This window comes from Cryptomeria japonica, chromosome 1 (assembly GCF_030272615.1).
Source record: "Cryptomeria japonica chromosome 1, Sugi_1.0, whole genome shotgun sequence".
Classification (NCBI taxonomy): domain Eukaryota; kingdom Viridiplantae; phylum Streptophyta; class Pinopsida; order Cupressales; family Cupressaceae; genus Cryptomeria; species Cryptomeria japonica.
This window is the reverse complement of record NC_081405.1, coordinates 412,252,648-412,268,805: the sequence shown is the minus strand read 5'-3', so window position 1 is coordinate 412,268,805 and position 16,158 is coordinate 412,252,648.

Sequence of the window (16,158 nt, the reverse complement as noted above, 5' to 3'; positions counted from 1 at the left end):
CTGGGATAGGTGGATAACAAATGGTTTCAAAACTCTCAGGTTCTAGGGTTCCAGGCTAGGTATGTGTGGAGGAAGTCCAGAACTTTGAGGTTCCGAGCTTGAAAACTTAGGCTTATCTCAGGACCCTAGGGTTGCGAGCCAAATAAGATACCCAATAGGACTTTAGAAAGAGGACTTATAAAGGTGGACCTTGGAACTCCGAGGTTCCGGGGTGAGTGGTAGCAATTCCTCCAAAGGGATAATCTGGAATTCTAGGGTTCTAGGGTAGGAAAAAATAATGAACTTGGAACTCTGGTGTTCAGGGTAGGGAACCTAGGGCACGCAGGAATAAGCAAGAAAACAAAAAAAGAAGAAAAGAAGAAAACAAACAAAACCCACGAAAAAAGGAAAAGAAGATTTAACCTACAAACAACAAAGAGGGCAAGAAAAATCACCCCTGGTGAAATGAAACACCCAAGAATGCGAAGGAATCTCAGAAGTTTGGGAGCACATAGTCAAGGGGCAAGGAAGTAAGACCTCTGAAGGTGGAATGCACAAATGAGCTTCAAAAATATCACTATTCATATTTATACCCCCCAAACTCGTCGGTACGAACGCTTTAAATAGGACCTCAAGACTCCGGGGTCTCGAGGTTTTGAGCTCAACGACAAAAACACAAAACAAAACACTTCACCTCGTGACTCCATGGTTCTAGGGTGAAGAAAGGTACAACAAGAACACAAGGATCAACCTCGGGACTCTGGGGTTCCAGGATTCCGAGGTTGATCAACAAAAAAAAGCAACCGAACACTCAACCTTATGACTCCGGAGTTCCAGGGTTGAGAAAACACAACAAACCTTAGGACTCTGTGACTCTGGAGTTCTGAGATGGAAGACATAAAAAATAAGAGAAAAGACCAACCTTGGGACTCGTTCTGGTCCGGGGTTCCGAGGTGAACAAAGCAAAGAAACAAAAGGAAAGAGACCTTAGGCCTCCGGGACTCTGGGGTTCTGAGGTGAAAGAAACAAACACCAAAAGAACAAAGAAAAACAAAGAAAAAATAGAGGACCCATATTTCAACATGTGGAAAGTAATGGGGGATAGATATGTAGGGCATAACAGATAGCATCACACTCTACTGTAAACAACTGACTAAAATTGGGCAATCTAAGGGTTGGCAACTATGCTATCTTAGCTTTCAACAATTCAAATCCCTTATTGGCTTCCTCTGTCCACTTAAATTGACATTTAATCCCTCCTTTAATGGTGTTAAGGATAGGAGCACAATCATGGCTAAAGTTTCTCACAAACTTCCTATTAAAAGATGCCAATCAATGAAAACTTCTAACATCACTTATGCCCCTAGGTATAGGCCAATTAAGTATTTCTTCTACTTTACTTGGATCCATCCTTAAACAACCTTGTGAAATGACAAAACCAAGGTAAACTAACTCTATTTTCAAGAACTCACATTTTTCAAGGTTGATTTTGATTTGAGCCTCCTTCAACTTCTTCAAGACCATCTCCACATGCTTAAGGTGTTCCTCCTTGGACCTATTGAAGACCAAAATGTCATCAAGATACACAATAACAAATTTTCCAATAACCTCAACTAAAACTTCATTCATGAGCCTTTGAAAGGTACTAGGTGCATTGGTGAGGCCAAAAGGCATCACCAACCACTCATATAGGCCTGCATTGGTTCTAAATGTTGTCTTCCATTCATCACCAGGTCTGATTCTTATTTGATGATAACTAGACTTCAAGTCCACCTTTGTGAAATAGTATGCTCCACCTAGATTATCCAATAGGTTCTCTATACTTGGCATGGGAAACCGGTATCTTATGGTGATCTTATTAATTGCTCTAGAGTCAGTGCACATCCTCCATTTTCCTCCCTTTTCAGGCACTAGAATAGTGGGTAAAACACAAGGACTCAAGCTCTTTTTAATAAACCCTTTGTCTAAGAGTTCTTGCACTTGTTTGGCGATCTCTTCATTTTGGCTAGGTGTCATTTTATAAGCAACTTTGTTAGGCAGATTTGCCCTTGGTATCAAGTCTATTTGATGATTTACATCCCTCATTGGAGGAAAAAATTTAGGCATATCATCTCCTATAACCTCCTCATATTACTGTAATAAACGTTTCACTTCTTGAGGCACTTCACTCATTAGATCTTCCTTAGCTTCATCTTTAGGATTTAGCATTGTAGCATAGCCATGATTCCCTTCTTATTTTAAACCTTTAAGGAACTCCTTTCCACTCAACAACATAACACTTGACCCTACTTGTTTTTCCTCCTTTGGATCAGGTAATGGATCCATTTGATACTTCTTATCATTCTTGGTGATGAGGTAACTATTCCTTTCTCCATCATGATAGGATTTCACATCATACTGCCATGGATGGCCCAAAAGCAGATGACAAGAATTCATAGGCAATATGTCACATAGATGTTTGTCTTTGTATTCACCAATTTCAAAGTCCACCCATGCTTGTTCATCAACTAAGACATGTTGATCCTGGTTGAGCCATGATACCTTATAGGGAGTGAGATGGGGCAATCTTTTTAGTTTGAGCTTATCCACTGTTTCAACTAAGATAATATTCTCTTTGGAACCTAAATCCACAATCACCTTACAAATTTTTCCATGTGACTTATAGGTGGTCCTAAATAGACTTTTCCTCTATGGTGGCTCTTGAGCTTGGGGTATCTTTAACATTGTTCTTCTCATCATCAAATTTTCTCCATTTGTCACTGGCCCTACCTTGCTAATTAGAGAGGGACTCACTTTGAGTATCCTCCTCTTACACTAACTGAGTCCTTCTTTCACCCATGTATGAGCTTGTTGAACTTGAGGCTTTTCCTGGGCACCTTCTCATGGTATGTCCAACTTGGTTGCAGTGGTAACACCTAGCGGTGAAGACTGTATTTCCTCTCCCTGAGCTTCCAAACCTACCTCTAAAATTGCTTCTCCCCCTAAAGGATCCTCTATATGTTCCTCTTTGTGAGTCCCCACTTCCTTCTTGGTTTTGATGTTCTTCATTTCTTGAAGCACTCTGCCCTCTACCAAAGGTTCCTCTACTTCTGAAGTTATTACCACCTCTATGTTTCTGATTTTTCTCACTTCTCCTTTTGATCTTTTCCTTTGTTCTTAATACCAACTAAAAACACTTATGAACTGTGTCTGGTGTGAGGATTCTTATTTCATCTTGTATTTTTTTCCTAAGGCCATTCATGTATCTAGCCAATTTCTCCACTTGATTCTCATGATTCCTAGCCCTCAAACTTAGCTTGTGGAATTCCTCAGTGTATGCATTGACATCTAGTTCCCTTTGTTTCAAATTTTTTAGTCTCTTGTGGATTTGAACTTCATAATCTCCTAGTAGGAATTCAGCTTTCATCCTTATCTTCATATGGTCCCATGAAGTTATATTTTTCTTACCTACTTGCACCCTTTCTTCTTGCATCATGTTCCACCAAACCAGGGCTGATCCCCTCAATCTTGACTTGGCTACATTTACTCTTTTCTCCTCTACTACCTCCTTATAATCAAAATGATTATTCAATGCTTCTATCTAATCTAGTAACTCCTCTCCATTGAGATTTCCTTCATAGGTGGGTAATCCATCCAAGTTATCCTTGGAGATGGATTTGACTGCACCCAAGAATGGTTTTTGGTCTTGACGCATTGCAACTATTGTCTGGTCCTCCTCATCTTCCACTTCTTCATCTGTCTCATCTCCCCATTCTATCTTAATCTTCCCCTTCTCTTTCTTAGGATCTCGAGTTCCTTTACTTCCTTCCCAATCCTTCAATCCTTCTAGCATCTCTATCACCATCTGTCGGATGGCTTCTAAAGTCATTGCCTTTGGAGGCATTGAACTTGCTTTTTATTCCTCACAGTCTGACATACACCAATGTTTTAAATGGGTGGCTCTCATACCACTCTGATGCAAAGATTCTTGGAGTAGATCCTATTCACCTAGTTGTCTTTGTTTCTCTCACCAACCCTCTAACTCCTCAAGCCCATCCAATGGTACTTGGTAAGGGTTCTGATAGTTAGAACTTCAAGGCCTAATCCATTTTCGCTTGCCTCTAAGGTATTGATGAATAATGATCCTTACCGGTACTGAGAGGGGGTGAGGGGGGGGGGTGAATCAATACAAACAAAAACTTGCTTCAATATTTTGACTTTCTCTGAACACAAATAACCGGTTATCTATATTATTGTACTTAACCATAGTAATACTGGTTAACATAAATACTTCAGATAGCTAAACTAGTAAAACAAAAGTAATTCAAATAAAATCCAATAATTCTCAAATCTAGATAGCCATTTTACCAGTTTGATCATGCATGAGTTACATTAGTAATATCAAAACCATTTGCTCTGCATGCGTATTCAACTGAACAAAAACTACTCAATCATCACATGAAAAATAAATAGGCCATGACACACAAATTTTTCACATGGAAACCCAAATGGGAAAAACCACAGTGGGGATGAATACCCACAAGCTTGTTTTGAAATCTTTTGAAGTTCGCTCTGTTAGGAGCCTAGTCTGGTTAAAGACTTTACAATAAGGATCTATTAGGAACCGATCCTGTTAGGGATCACCCAGTTAAGGGATGGCTATAAACCCTGTTAAAGGTTACCCCGCTAGAGGATTTAAAGAAATCAATGAGCTTGAGTCACCTAGTTAGAGGATTTGCAACAAGCCTATTAAAGCTACCTGATCAAGGGATTTTCTTTCTATTGAAATGGTTAGAAGACAACAGATAAAAATCCGATCTGGTAACAATACTACTTTGCTAAGGCAGATCCTTTTCAGTTCCTCTCTTCTGCAATCACACTCTGCAGACTCCTTACTCTGGTTTGGAAAGTATCAAGTCTTCAACACACATACATAAACATAAATTTTTCCAACACAAACAATAACAAACATCATTGACCTTATAGACAACAATTAGGTCGGTAGCATAAACCCTAAACCCTACACATTTAGTTTTTCAATTACAAGCAGTCTGATCCTGACCGTTAAAATGCATTGCATAGAATAAAATAATCTGAGAAAGATCTCAAGTAATTTTGCATCGTTCAATCTTCACCGCACTTGAAAATCAGTAACCCATCACGTATTCTTCACACACCGCTAAGAGAAACTCACATTCCTGAGGTAGACATTTAATGCATTCACTCTTCACACACAAGATCCTCAAAGAGATTCTTCATATGCACAAGCTGACGTGGCGTCTTGATCTCATCCTTATCTCCTAACTAACTCATCACAGTGTCATCGGTTGCACTGCACAAGTCAGATCACCAAACCGAAAACCCTTGAGCTGAAATGAGACTACAAACCGGTAGTCAAACTGTTTACCCTGACACCGGTTCAGTCCATCCTGGTTGACTATAACCACTTCTAGTCTTCACACCAGTTTATACTGGCTCGCCTGCTTGATTACCATATACCTATTCACTTATTGACATCAATGGAAACATACATATCATCACTTCATCATATGCCAACAATCTCCCCCTTTGGCATTGATGGCAATACTCGGTGAATCATTGCTTAGTAAAATATATACACCAGTTGACACTATACTTGTGCAGCATAAAAGATTACCATCACCTAGACTGATCAGTGTATACATGCTCAACATCTTCTCCCTAAACAATGTATCTTCTCCCCCTTTGACAACAATGCCAAAGTGGAGGCATAAGCTTCCAAGCTCCACTATGTTGCTCCCCCTATGGAGTAGCATCCTTCAACACATCAATCATGTAAGATCTAACATGGTAGTACCTGACTGATGTGGAGCATACAACTTTAGTTTACTTCATGAAGGGGCAGAACCCCTAATTCACCTCTCAAATAGGTAAATGTAGTCTTCGGTAAGGGTTTAGTGAATATGTGTGCTAGCTACTCCTTACTAGAAACATGTTGTAATACAACCTCTTTATTTTGGATCTTTTCTCTCAAGAAATGATACTTGAGCTCAATATGCTTGGTCCTAGCATGCAATATCAGATTTTTGGAAATATTGATTGCACTAGTATTATCACAAAAAATATTCACCGGTTTAGATATAATCACTCTGAAGCCATCTGGTACATGCTTCATCCAGATTGCCTAAGTGCAGTTCATAAATGCTACCACATACTTTGCTTCAGCTGTAGATTGGGAGATACAACTCTGCTTCTTACTCATCTATGAGACTAGTCTTCCACCAAGGAAGAATGCACTACCAATTGTACTCTTTCGGTCGTCCACATTACCTGCCCAATCTACATTGGTAAACACTTTGAGATTAAATTTTCCATTATATGGATACCACAATCCATAATCAACTGTTCCCTTTAGATATCTAAGAATCCCCTTTACCGCTACCAAGTGGGATTCTCTTGGATTTTTCTGAAAATGGGCCACTATGCCCACTGCATGAGCAATATCCGGTTTGTTGTGCACCACATAGTGCAACTTACCGATCATTGACTGGTACTCCTTCTCATCCACCAATACTGAATCATCCTTGTTAGTCAATTCACAGTCGGTCAACATCGGTGTTCCAACTAGTTGCTCTCCTCCATGCCAAAGGTCTTCAATACCTCTTTGATATACTTGGACTAGGTAATGAAGATACCCTCCTTCATCTGCTGAATCTGTAAACCAATGAAGAACTTTATCTCTCCAATCAGAGACATTTCAAACTCTTTCTTCATTACATCTGCAAATGCATGACTCATTTCATCATCTCCTCTGAATATTATGTCATCTACAAATACTTCACAGATCAGTATCTGATCACCTTCAGATTTTAGGTAGATGTTGTTGTCCTCACTTGTTCTCTGAAATCCTATCTTCACAAGATGAGAATGTAACCATTCATACCATGCCCTTGGTGCTTGTTTCAATCCATACAAGGCCTTGTGTAGTCTACACACCATGTTACTATCCTCTGATAAAGAAAACCCATCTCGTTGCTCAATATACACTCCTTCTAGGATTCCATTCAAGAATGTAGACTTCACATCCATCTGGTATACCTTGAATCCTTTGAATGCTACAAATGCAAGTAGCATTCAGACACCTTCTATTCTAGCCACTGGGGCAAAGGTTTCTCCATAGTCTTCTCCTTCTTCCTGAGAATATCCTTTGCATACAAGTCTTGCCTTGTTTCTTACCATTGTGCCTTCTTCATTCAGCTTATTCCTGAAGACCCATTTGGTACCTATGACTTTCTTGTGTTTCAGTCTGGGTACCAAGGACCATGTTGCATTCTTCTCTATCTGGTCCATATCCTCTTCCATTGCCTTTATCCAGTCTTCATTAGTAAGTGCTTCTCTAGTGGTCTTAGGCTCAAATTCTAAAATCATGCAGGAATTTTCTTTCACCTTTCTCCTTGTGAGTATCCCTGTGTCTTTGTCTACAATGATTTGCTTCAAATCATGATGCATTTTTACGTACGTAGGAATAACCCTAGCTGGTTCCACTTTCTTTCCCTCTTCTTCTTCCACTTCATCTTCGTCTTCTCCTACTACAACTTCTACCGGTATAGAAACACTGAGGTCTTTGCAGTGTTTGTCACTTGTTTCTTTCTTAACTGGTATCTTTTATTTGATTGTTGTCAGTTTCCTTAGGCTTCTCAAGGGATTCATCAACCCTGACATTGATACTCTCAACAATTTTTTGAGTCTTATTGTTGTAGCACTCGAGAGCTTTGCTTTTAGTGGAATATCCCAAAAATATTCCTTCATTACACTTAGCATCAAACTTGCTCAGATGCTCACCTCTCCTAATATAGCACTTGCTTCCAAATACTTTAAAATAACTTACATTAGGATTTCTACCATTCCAGTACTCATAGGAGGTTTTGTCTTTACCTTTCTTGATGAGTACCTGGTTCATAGTATACACTGCAGTGCTTAACGCTTCTCTCCAAAATGTGTGAGCTACCCTTTCCTTGGATCAACATAGTTCTAGCCACTTCCACTAAAGTCCTGTTATTCCTCTCTGCTATGCCATTCTATTGTGGTGTCCTTGGGGTAGACAACTACCTCTTGATGTCGTTCACTTCACAATACATGTTGAATACATCAGAAGTGAATTCTCCTCCCTGATCGGTTCTAAGGCATTTTATTCTTCTATCACTTTCCTTCTCAACCAATGCTCTAAAAGCTTTGAAATTTCCAAATGCCTCAGACTTGTCTTTCAAGAATGTGACCCACATCATTCTTGAGCAGTCATCGGTAAGAATCATGAAATACCGATCTCCTTGAATACTTCTTGTTTTCATTGGACCACACAAATCGGTGTGCACTAGATCAAGTAAGTTCTCTACTGAAAAAGACTTACCTTTGAATGTTGAGGAGGACATCTTCCCAAGTTGACATTCTCTGCACAAAGCATTCTCCAGTTTGTTTAGAAAAGGAAATCCTCTTACTGGTCTTTACTATATTATCAATGTTTACATGATAGAGTCTCCTATGCCATATCCAACTATCATCAAACTTCACCATTAGACATTGACTGATCTGGGCATTCAGCTAAAACAGGTTTCCTTTGGTCTATTTATCGGTGACAATAAGTTCACCATTCTTTCCAATTATTCTGCAGACTCCACCTTTGAACTCCAGAGTAAGTTCTTTGTCATTCAGTTGAGAAACACTCAAAAGGTTGTGCTTAAGGCCTTCCACCCAGTAGACATCATCTGCACTGCTCTTTTCATTCAATGAGATGGATCCTTTTCCTTTTACCATGCAGGGTGCATCATTGCCAAATTGGACAACACCTCCATAATATTATTCCAGATTCAAAAACTTTCTCTGGTCACTAGTCATGTGGTGAGAACACCAGCTATCAATGATCCACTCATTAGAGTTGTCAATGTGAGAGACAAGGGATTTCTGGTCAGACACCTCTTCCTTGACAGCTACGAACACTATGTCCTCACTCTCTTCATCCTCAGATTCCTCATCGGTAACACCTTCATCCACTACAACAAGACAATTTCTCCTATCTCCTCCTTTATACTTTCTAAACCTTTCTGGTTTATCCTTGTTGTCATTTTTAGGGAAGTTAACAACTATATGTCATATCTTATTGTAGGAAAAACACTTCAAAGGAATCTTGCCTCTGTATTTTCTAGTGCCTTTTGGAAGTCTCTTGGCGAGAAGAGATTCAAACTACATCAAAATTTTCTCATCATCCATATCTCTGCTTGGCCTTGATTCATAACTAGTGCTAACCTCTTTTCCTCTACTGGTAGGTGCAGAGGAAGCAGATGCTCTGAAGGCTGACTCAGTCTTCTAAATGCTACCATCATAGCCATTCAATTCATATGCAGCTAATCTAGCAATAATAGATTCTAAGGATACCTTTGTTTTGTCAATAGACCTTAGCTCTTGGATAGCGGAAAACCTGATTGCATAGACCAGTAACAATGATCTCAAAACTTTACTGACAACTGTGGCATCGTCAATTGTTCTATCAGTTCTCTTGATATCTCCAACCACAGTCTTGATCCTTATGCCATATTGTTGAATGGTCTCACCTTCAACCATCCTCATGTCTTCAAATTTTCCTCTGAGGCTTTCTTCCTTAGCCTGCTTGACATGCTCATCACTACCATAAATGGCTTCCAGTGTGTCCCAAACATCCTTAGGATGTCCTTATCTTGTACATCAATGAACTCAATATCAAACAGGCTGCTAATAAGGGCTTCCATGACTTGTCCATTTTCTTGAATCTTTCTTTTCTGATCATCGGTTAGAGTGCCAGTAGGGATTACATAGGCATTCTCAGCATAGCTCCAGTGTTGAGCACCCAAACTCTTCATATAAATCTTCATTCCATCCTTCCATAGTTTAAAGTTGTCCCTATTAAACTTAGGACCTTCCCTCTTCATCATTAAAGAAAGATATTTTGCCTTAAGCAGTTAAGATTATATCATTGAGGACTTGGAGGTGCTCTGATACCAATTTATGAATAATGATGAACAACTAAGGTCCTAACTAGTACTGAGAGGGGGGTGAATTGGTACAAACAAAAACTTGCTTCAATATTTTGACATTCTCTGAACACAAATAACCAGTTATCTATATTACTGTACTTAACCATAGCAATACTGGTTAACAAAAATGCTTTAGACAGCTAAACCAATAAAACAAAAGTACTTCAAATAGAATCCAACAATTATCAAATCTAGATAGCTATTTTACCAGTTTGATCATGCATGAGTTACATTAGTAATATCACAACCATTTTCTCTGCATGCGTATTCAACTGAACAAAAACCACTCAATCATCACATGAAAAATACACAGGCCATGACACAAATTTTTTACGTGGAAACCCAAATAGGAAAAACCACGATGGGGATGAATACCCACAAGCTTGTTTTGAACTCTTTTGAAGTCCACTCTGTTAGGAGCCTAGTCTGGTTAAAGACTTTACAATAAGGTTCTGTTAGGAACCGATCCTGTTAGGGATCACCCAGTTAAGGGATGGCTATAAACCCTGTTAAAGGTTACCTCGCTAGAGGATTTAAAGAACTCAATGAGCTTGAGTCACCTAGTTAGAGGATTTGCAACAAGCCTATTAAAGCTACCCGATCAAGGGATTTTCTTTCTGTTGAAATGGTTAGAAGACAACAGATAAAAATCCGATCTGGTAACAACACTACTTTGCTAAGGCAGATCCTTTTTCAGTTCCTCTCTTCTGCAATCACACTCTGCAGACTCCTTACTTTGGTTTGGAAAGTATCAAGTCTTCAACACACATTCATAAACATAAAATTTTCCAACACAAATAATAACAAACATCATTGACCTTATACACAACAATTAGGTTGGTAGCATAAACCCTAAACCCTACACATTTAGGTTTTCAATTACAAGCAGTTTGATCCTAACAATTAAAATGCATTGCATAGAATAAAATAATTTGAGAAAGATCTCAAGTCATTCTGCATTTTTCAATCTTCACCGCACCTAGAAATAAGTAAACCATCACGTGTTCTTCACACACTGCTAAGAGAAATGCACATTCCCGAGGTAGACATTTAATGCATTCTCTCTTCACACGTAAGATCCTTAAAGAGATTCTTCACCTGCACAAGCTGATGTGGCATCTTGATCTCATCCTTATCTCCTAACTAACTCATCACAGAATGTCATCTATTGCACCACACAAGTCATATTACCAAATATGGAAACCCTCGAGCTGAAATGAGACTACAAACTGGTAGTCAAATTGTGAACCCCGACACCAGTTCACTCCATCTCGGTTGCCTATAGCCACTTCCAGTCTTCACATCGGTTTATACCGGTTCACCTGCTTGAGTACCATATACCTGTTCACTTATTGACATCAATGACAACATAACTTAACACCGCTTCATCATATGCCAATAGGTATAGCCACTGATATTTAACAAGCAACACTTCCTATTGAGGATTCCACCTCAATCCCTAACACCACTTCCAAGTGCTCCAACAACCCCTGCAAGGATCTTTGATCTCAAACTGGTTCCAAGAGTGTATAATTAAGTTACATAGTTACTTTGATGACTTTTAGGGGTTTTCTCACCTTTAAAACCATCCCCAAGCCTTTCCAAGGTTTCTTTGGCTATACCGGCTTCAAACAGGCCTAATGCAATTAACCCTTCTATTACAGTTTTCAAGGCTTAGTTTCAAATCTTCCCACACAAGTCCACAAATAAATTACATATATGATTACCCTTTTCATAGTTACAAACAATATTACAAAATGGCATCTGGGTTCTCCGAACACATGGGTATCCAAAATTGTCCTATTTTCAAGGGTTTTAGGCCTACCCGGGTGACTTGCAGACATGGCTTTGGAAAGCTTCACCACTCAATACCTCTGAAAAAATCAATCATGGATTATTTAAGGGCATTAAAATTTGTCTCCAACAATGTGTCAACTTTGGCTACACCAATCCATATGTGCTTTGAAAACGCACATATCCTGTTGTCCTAGTCTCACCAACTCCTAGCTGTGAGCCTAGGGTATCATTGTAAATTCATCACAAAGGTCTGTAAAACCAAAAAAATTGCACTAAACCTATTTACAGACCCTAACCTATCATTCCACATGATTTCAACTAGTTCCATCAGTGGATGCTCAGGCTAGAGCCATTTCTTGCTTAAACCCTAGCTTATAAGGGTTTTGCACCTAGTCACAAAGAATGGACTAAATCTCTGCAACCAGACACAATCAGACTTTCTATCTACCTTTTTGGAAAGTATATTCAACAAGCTCTCATGCCCTACAAGTATATTCTTCTGTCAAGTCCGTACTAGACTGTACACCACAAAAATAAAGAAAACAGTAAAAAACGATGTCAAACAAGATTTTCCTTACAATCAAAACTTGCTTTGCATTCCAAGATCCTCCAACCCATACAATGACATTGTGTTGGGATTTAAAAAAAATCATTCAATTGGTTAGAACCAATTTATTCACCGCCAATCACCAAAAAATCATCTTTTTGCAATGTTGCCAATGTTGCTTAGCAACTTTAAATCTTTTTCATCCCGAGGATGCAACTTTTCACTCAAGTGTACTACAATGCTCCAAAGGCCATCTATGCACTCTAGGAGACCTAAAAACAATACGTTGCACCCTATTACATAATGACCCTATTCTAGAGTAGTGCATGTATGAACAACAACAACATTACAACTTCCTAGGATATCAATATCCTGAACACAACAAAAGATTGGACAACTCAACCATGGCTTCATTGAGTCCCAAATGGTTGGTCCACTTATTACAATCATAAAGACAACATAAAAGACTTAGAACAAACCAAAAATTGCATTGAGTGTTAGGTGCCTTGCACCAGGATGGAAGGACTCAAGCTCAAGCGTCTTGTTGTTCAGATAGTATCCCTGGAAAATTTACCTTGACCATCAAAAGTATGCTCAAAGAAGTTGGTAGGATCATGAAATGGAAATGATATGGGACTAAGGCCAGGGTTTATGCAAAAGATGAGATTAGAGGGATAGAAGGATGCAAAAGAGGTGCTGGATAATAGATAGGGTATTAGAAGAATTGTTCTTGAGTAGATGGAAATGCTGACAAAATCAACATTGGGACACACCTTGAGGGGTGGTGGATTGATGGAGGAAAAATGGATTTTTGATATTGGGATTTTGACGGAGGAAAGGCTAGGGATTTTGGGACATAAGGACCCAAAATGGATGAAGGAGGTGATAGAGGAATAGATTTGAAAGATTTGGATGGAGGAATAACAATTTTGGATGCCAAGTTGGATTTTTCTTTATATTGTTGTGCTTCAAGGAGCCACCTGGGAATCCACATGGTTTTTATTTTTTCATGCATTGCTTGCACAAGTAGTTTAGGAACCCATATGGATTTTGTCTTTTCTTTCTTTTACTTAGTGGAGATTTGTGGCCTTTTAGATTTTTCTTTTTCTTTTTGGATCATACTTTTGTTTGCTTTGACATGTTGATTAGACTGGACATGTTGATCCTTGAATATATGTGTATTGTTGGACTTATGACTTTTATGCTTGGCATCCAAATTTCTTGGAGGGGGAAATGAATGTGCGTGTGGATAGGAATGAAATGGAGGTCATTTGGATGGATGGAAGGTGCTCAAAGATATGTGCCTTTTCTAATTTTGCATAGGGGAGGAAGGGATATAGGGCCCTAACATGGATGAAAGGGATGATGGGGAAGGCATATGTTTGGATTTTGATGGAGGCATACCAACGTCTTGAGGAATGTTACTGACATCATGACCATTAATATTTTGACTTGTATGAAATTATTTTCTTTGGGAAGGAGATGCGAGTCCGTTATGAGGTGGACATGATATGCAGGAAATGATGGAATCACGAAGCGGATTGGACTGGACCAAAGTGGAGGAACTCATTGTGCATGTAGGGAGGTCTTTAAAATCTTGCACCAACATGTTGAAATAATGAGGGGGATCAAGATCACTAGGGGGATTAGGATCATGAGGGGGACTAGGATCAATGATAGGATCTTCATGAGATAGAGTGGGAGGAATAATGGGATCATAAAAGGAAATGAGATCATGGATTGGACATGGAGGATTAGCACATGAATATGGAGGAACAAAGGAATCTTGTGGAGGATCTAAAGGGATGATAGGTTCCTGTAGAAGACATGAAAGTGAAGGGATAATTTGATCTTGACAAGGAGGATCACTGAATTCCTCTTTAAATGTGCTCCTCTCTTGACTTTCAATGGGATCATTGGAAAGGATGGAGGGGATATTTTGACTTTGCTCAGGGAGTGGAATGTTAATGGGGCTTAAAAGGACATTTTGTTCATGAAATGGAAGAGTATCATTTAGGATAGGATGGATTGGGATATCTTGGTATTTCTTAAGGAGTGTAATGTCAATAGGACTTTGGATAGGATGGACAAGGATAGGGTTATCATCATGAATGTCCGGGAAGATAGGATCCTGGTCAATAATTGGATAGAATGGTATGGTTTCAGGATCTTGATCTTGATTTGTTTTAGGATTCATTTGTTCATGCTCTAAATTATCCTCTTGACATGTGATTGGACTTTGAATACACATGGGGGATTCTAGCAAGGAATCAATGCTTTGACATGAGGGAGATGGTATTTGAATTGGATCTTCAGGAATAGGTAGTGGCAACAAAGTGCATGGTAGCATTGGGTCTAGCTTTTCTGAAGTATGGCATGGACTTGCATCGTGAATTCGATTATCTTGGAATTAATTATGGACAACACTTAGGGAGTTTCATCCTTGGGTATATTGTTTGATGAGGATGATATAGAAGGCTCTTGCACATCTTTGAAAGGTGTAGGAATAGATGTCACTAGCGATTCAATTTGCTTATGAGGGGATGAGTCATTGCTATACATAGGTGTATGACTTTATCTTTCTCATAAGAATCACTTAGGACTCTCTTTAAGAGTTGTGTAATAAAGCCACCTTTCTTTGGAGATGCATTTGAATCCTTACGAGGTTTTGACATGATTGGGTTTTGATTTTGGATTTGTTTGAAAGGAATTTGGTTTTGATTTGACATGTTTGAAAGTTGGCCTGACGTGATTTGCAAATTTGGTTTTTGAATGTTTGATTGTAGTTGTTGATATGATTTGTTGGCTGACTTTGTTGTTGGCAATCCACATTTGGTTGAATGAATTGTTGACATTGTGTGTTTGGTTGGACATATTGTTGAAATTGTACCATTGGCTAGATTTGTTGGACCATGTGTAAGTTGGACTAGTAGGAAGGATAGATTACTTTTGAAGGTTGAGTCTCATAAGAATATGAAGGTTGGTATGACTCAAATTCCAATTCTGATTCTAAGTCTGAGTCTGGTTCTCTTATGATTGGTGGTATTTGATTATCTCTCTTAATTTTGTCTAACCAAATTACATGTGGGCTAGGATCAGTCTTGTTCAAACTAAGATTTTAATGTTTTGGATGCAAACTTGAGGTTTGGTTTTGAATGATTGTTTGATTTGGGGACGATCTTGGTTGAACACTACCAAGTCCTGGTTGCATTGGTTCAAAATTTTGTGGTGGTCCCAATAATGATTCTATACTCTGGTAGCATGTTTGTATGTGGACCAACATTTGGATTGAATTTTATGTTATGCCCTGCATATCTAGCCCCATCATTTTCATTCCCATGAAAATACAGGTCCCCAATTTTGTCTTTTTCTGTTAGTTTTCCCTTTGCTTTTTGGCTTTTGTTTTGGTCACTTCCTGAGTTCGGGTTTCTGAGTTCCTGGGGTGGCATTTTGTGTGTTTCCTTTTCTTTGTTCAAGAGTACTTATCCTCAAGTTCCTGAGTTTGTTTCTGTTCTCATTTGTTTGTCTTGACTCAGAGGTTCGAGTCTCCGTAGTTCTGAGTTGTTTTTCTATTTTCCTGTTCGGAAGTTTGGGTTCCCGAACTTCCGAGTTCTTTTTTTTTTTGGTTCAAAGAATCACTTTAGAACTCCGGGTTCTTGGGTTCTCAAAGTGTTTGTTTTCCTTTTGGTTTTCGCCCTAGATGTTTGGATTCCCAAAATCTTGAGTTTTTCTTTTGGTTTGTTCTTTGGAAAGTCAGGCTCTCGAGGTTCTGAGCTCATTGCCTGTTATGCCACTTCATAAACCTGAGTTCCC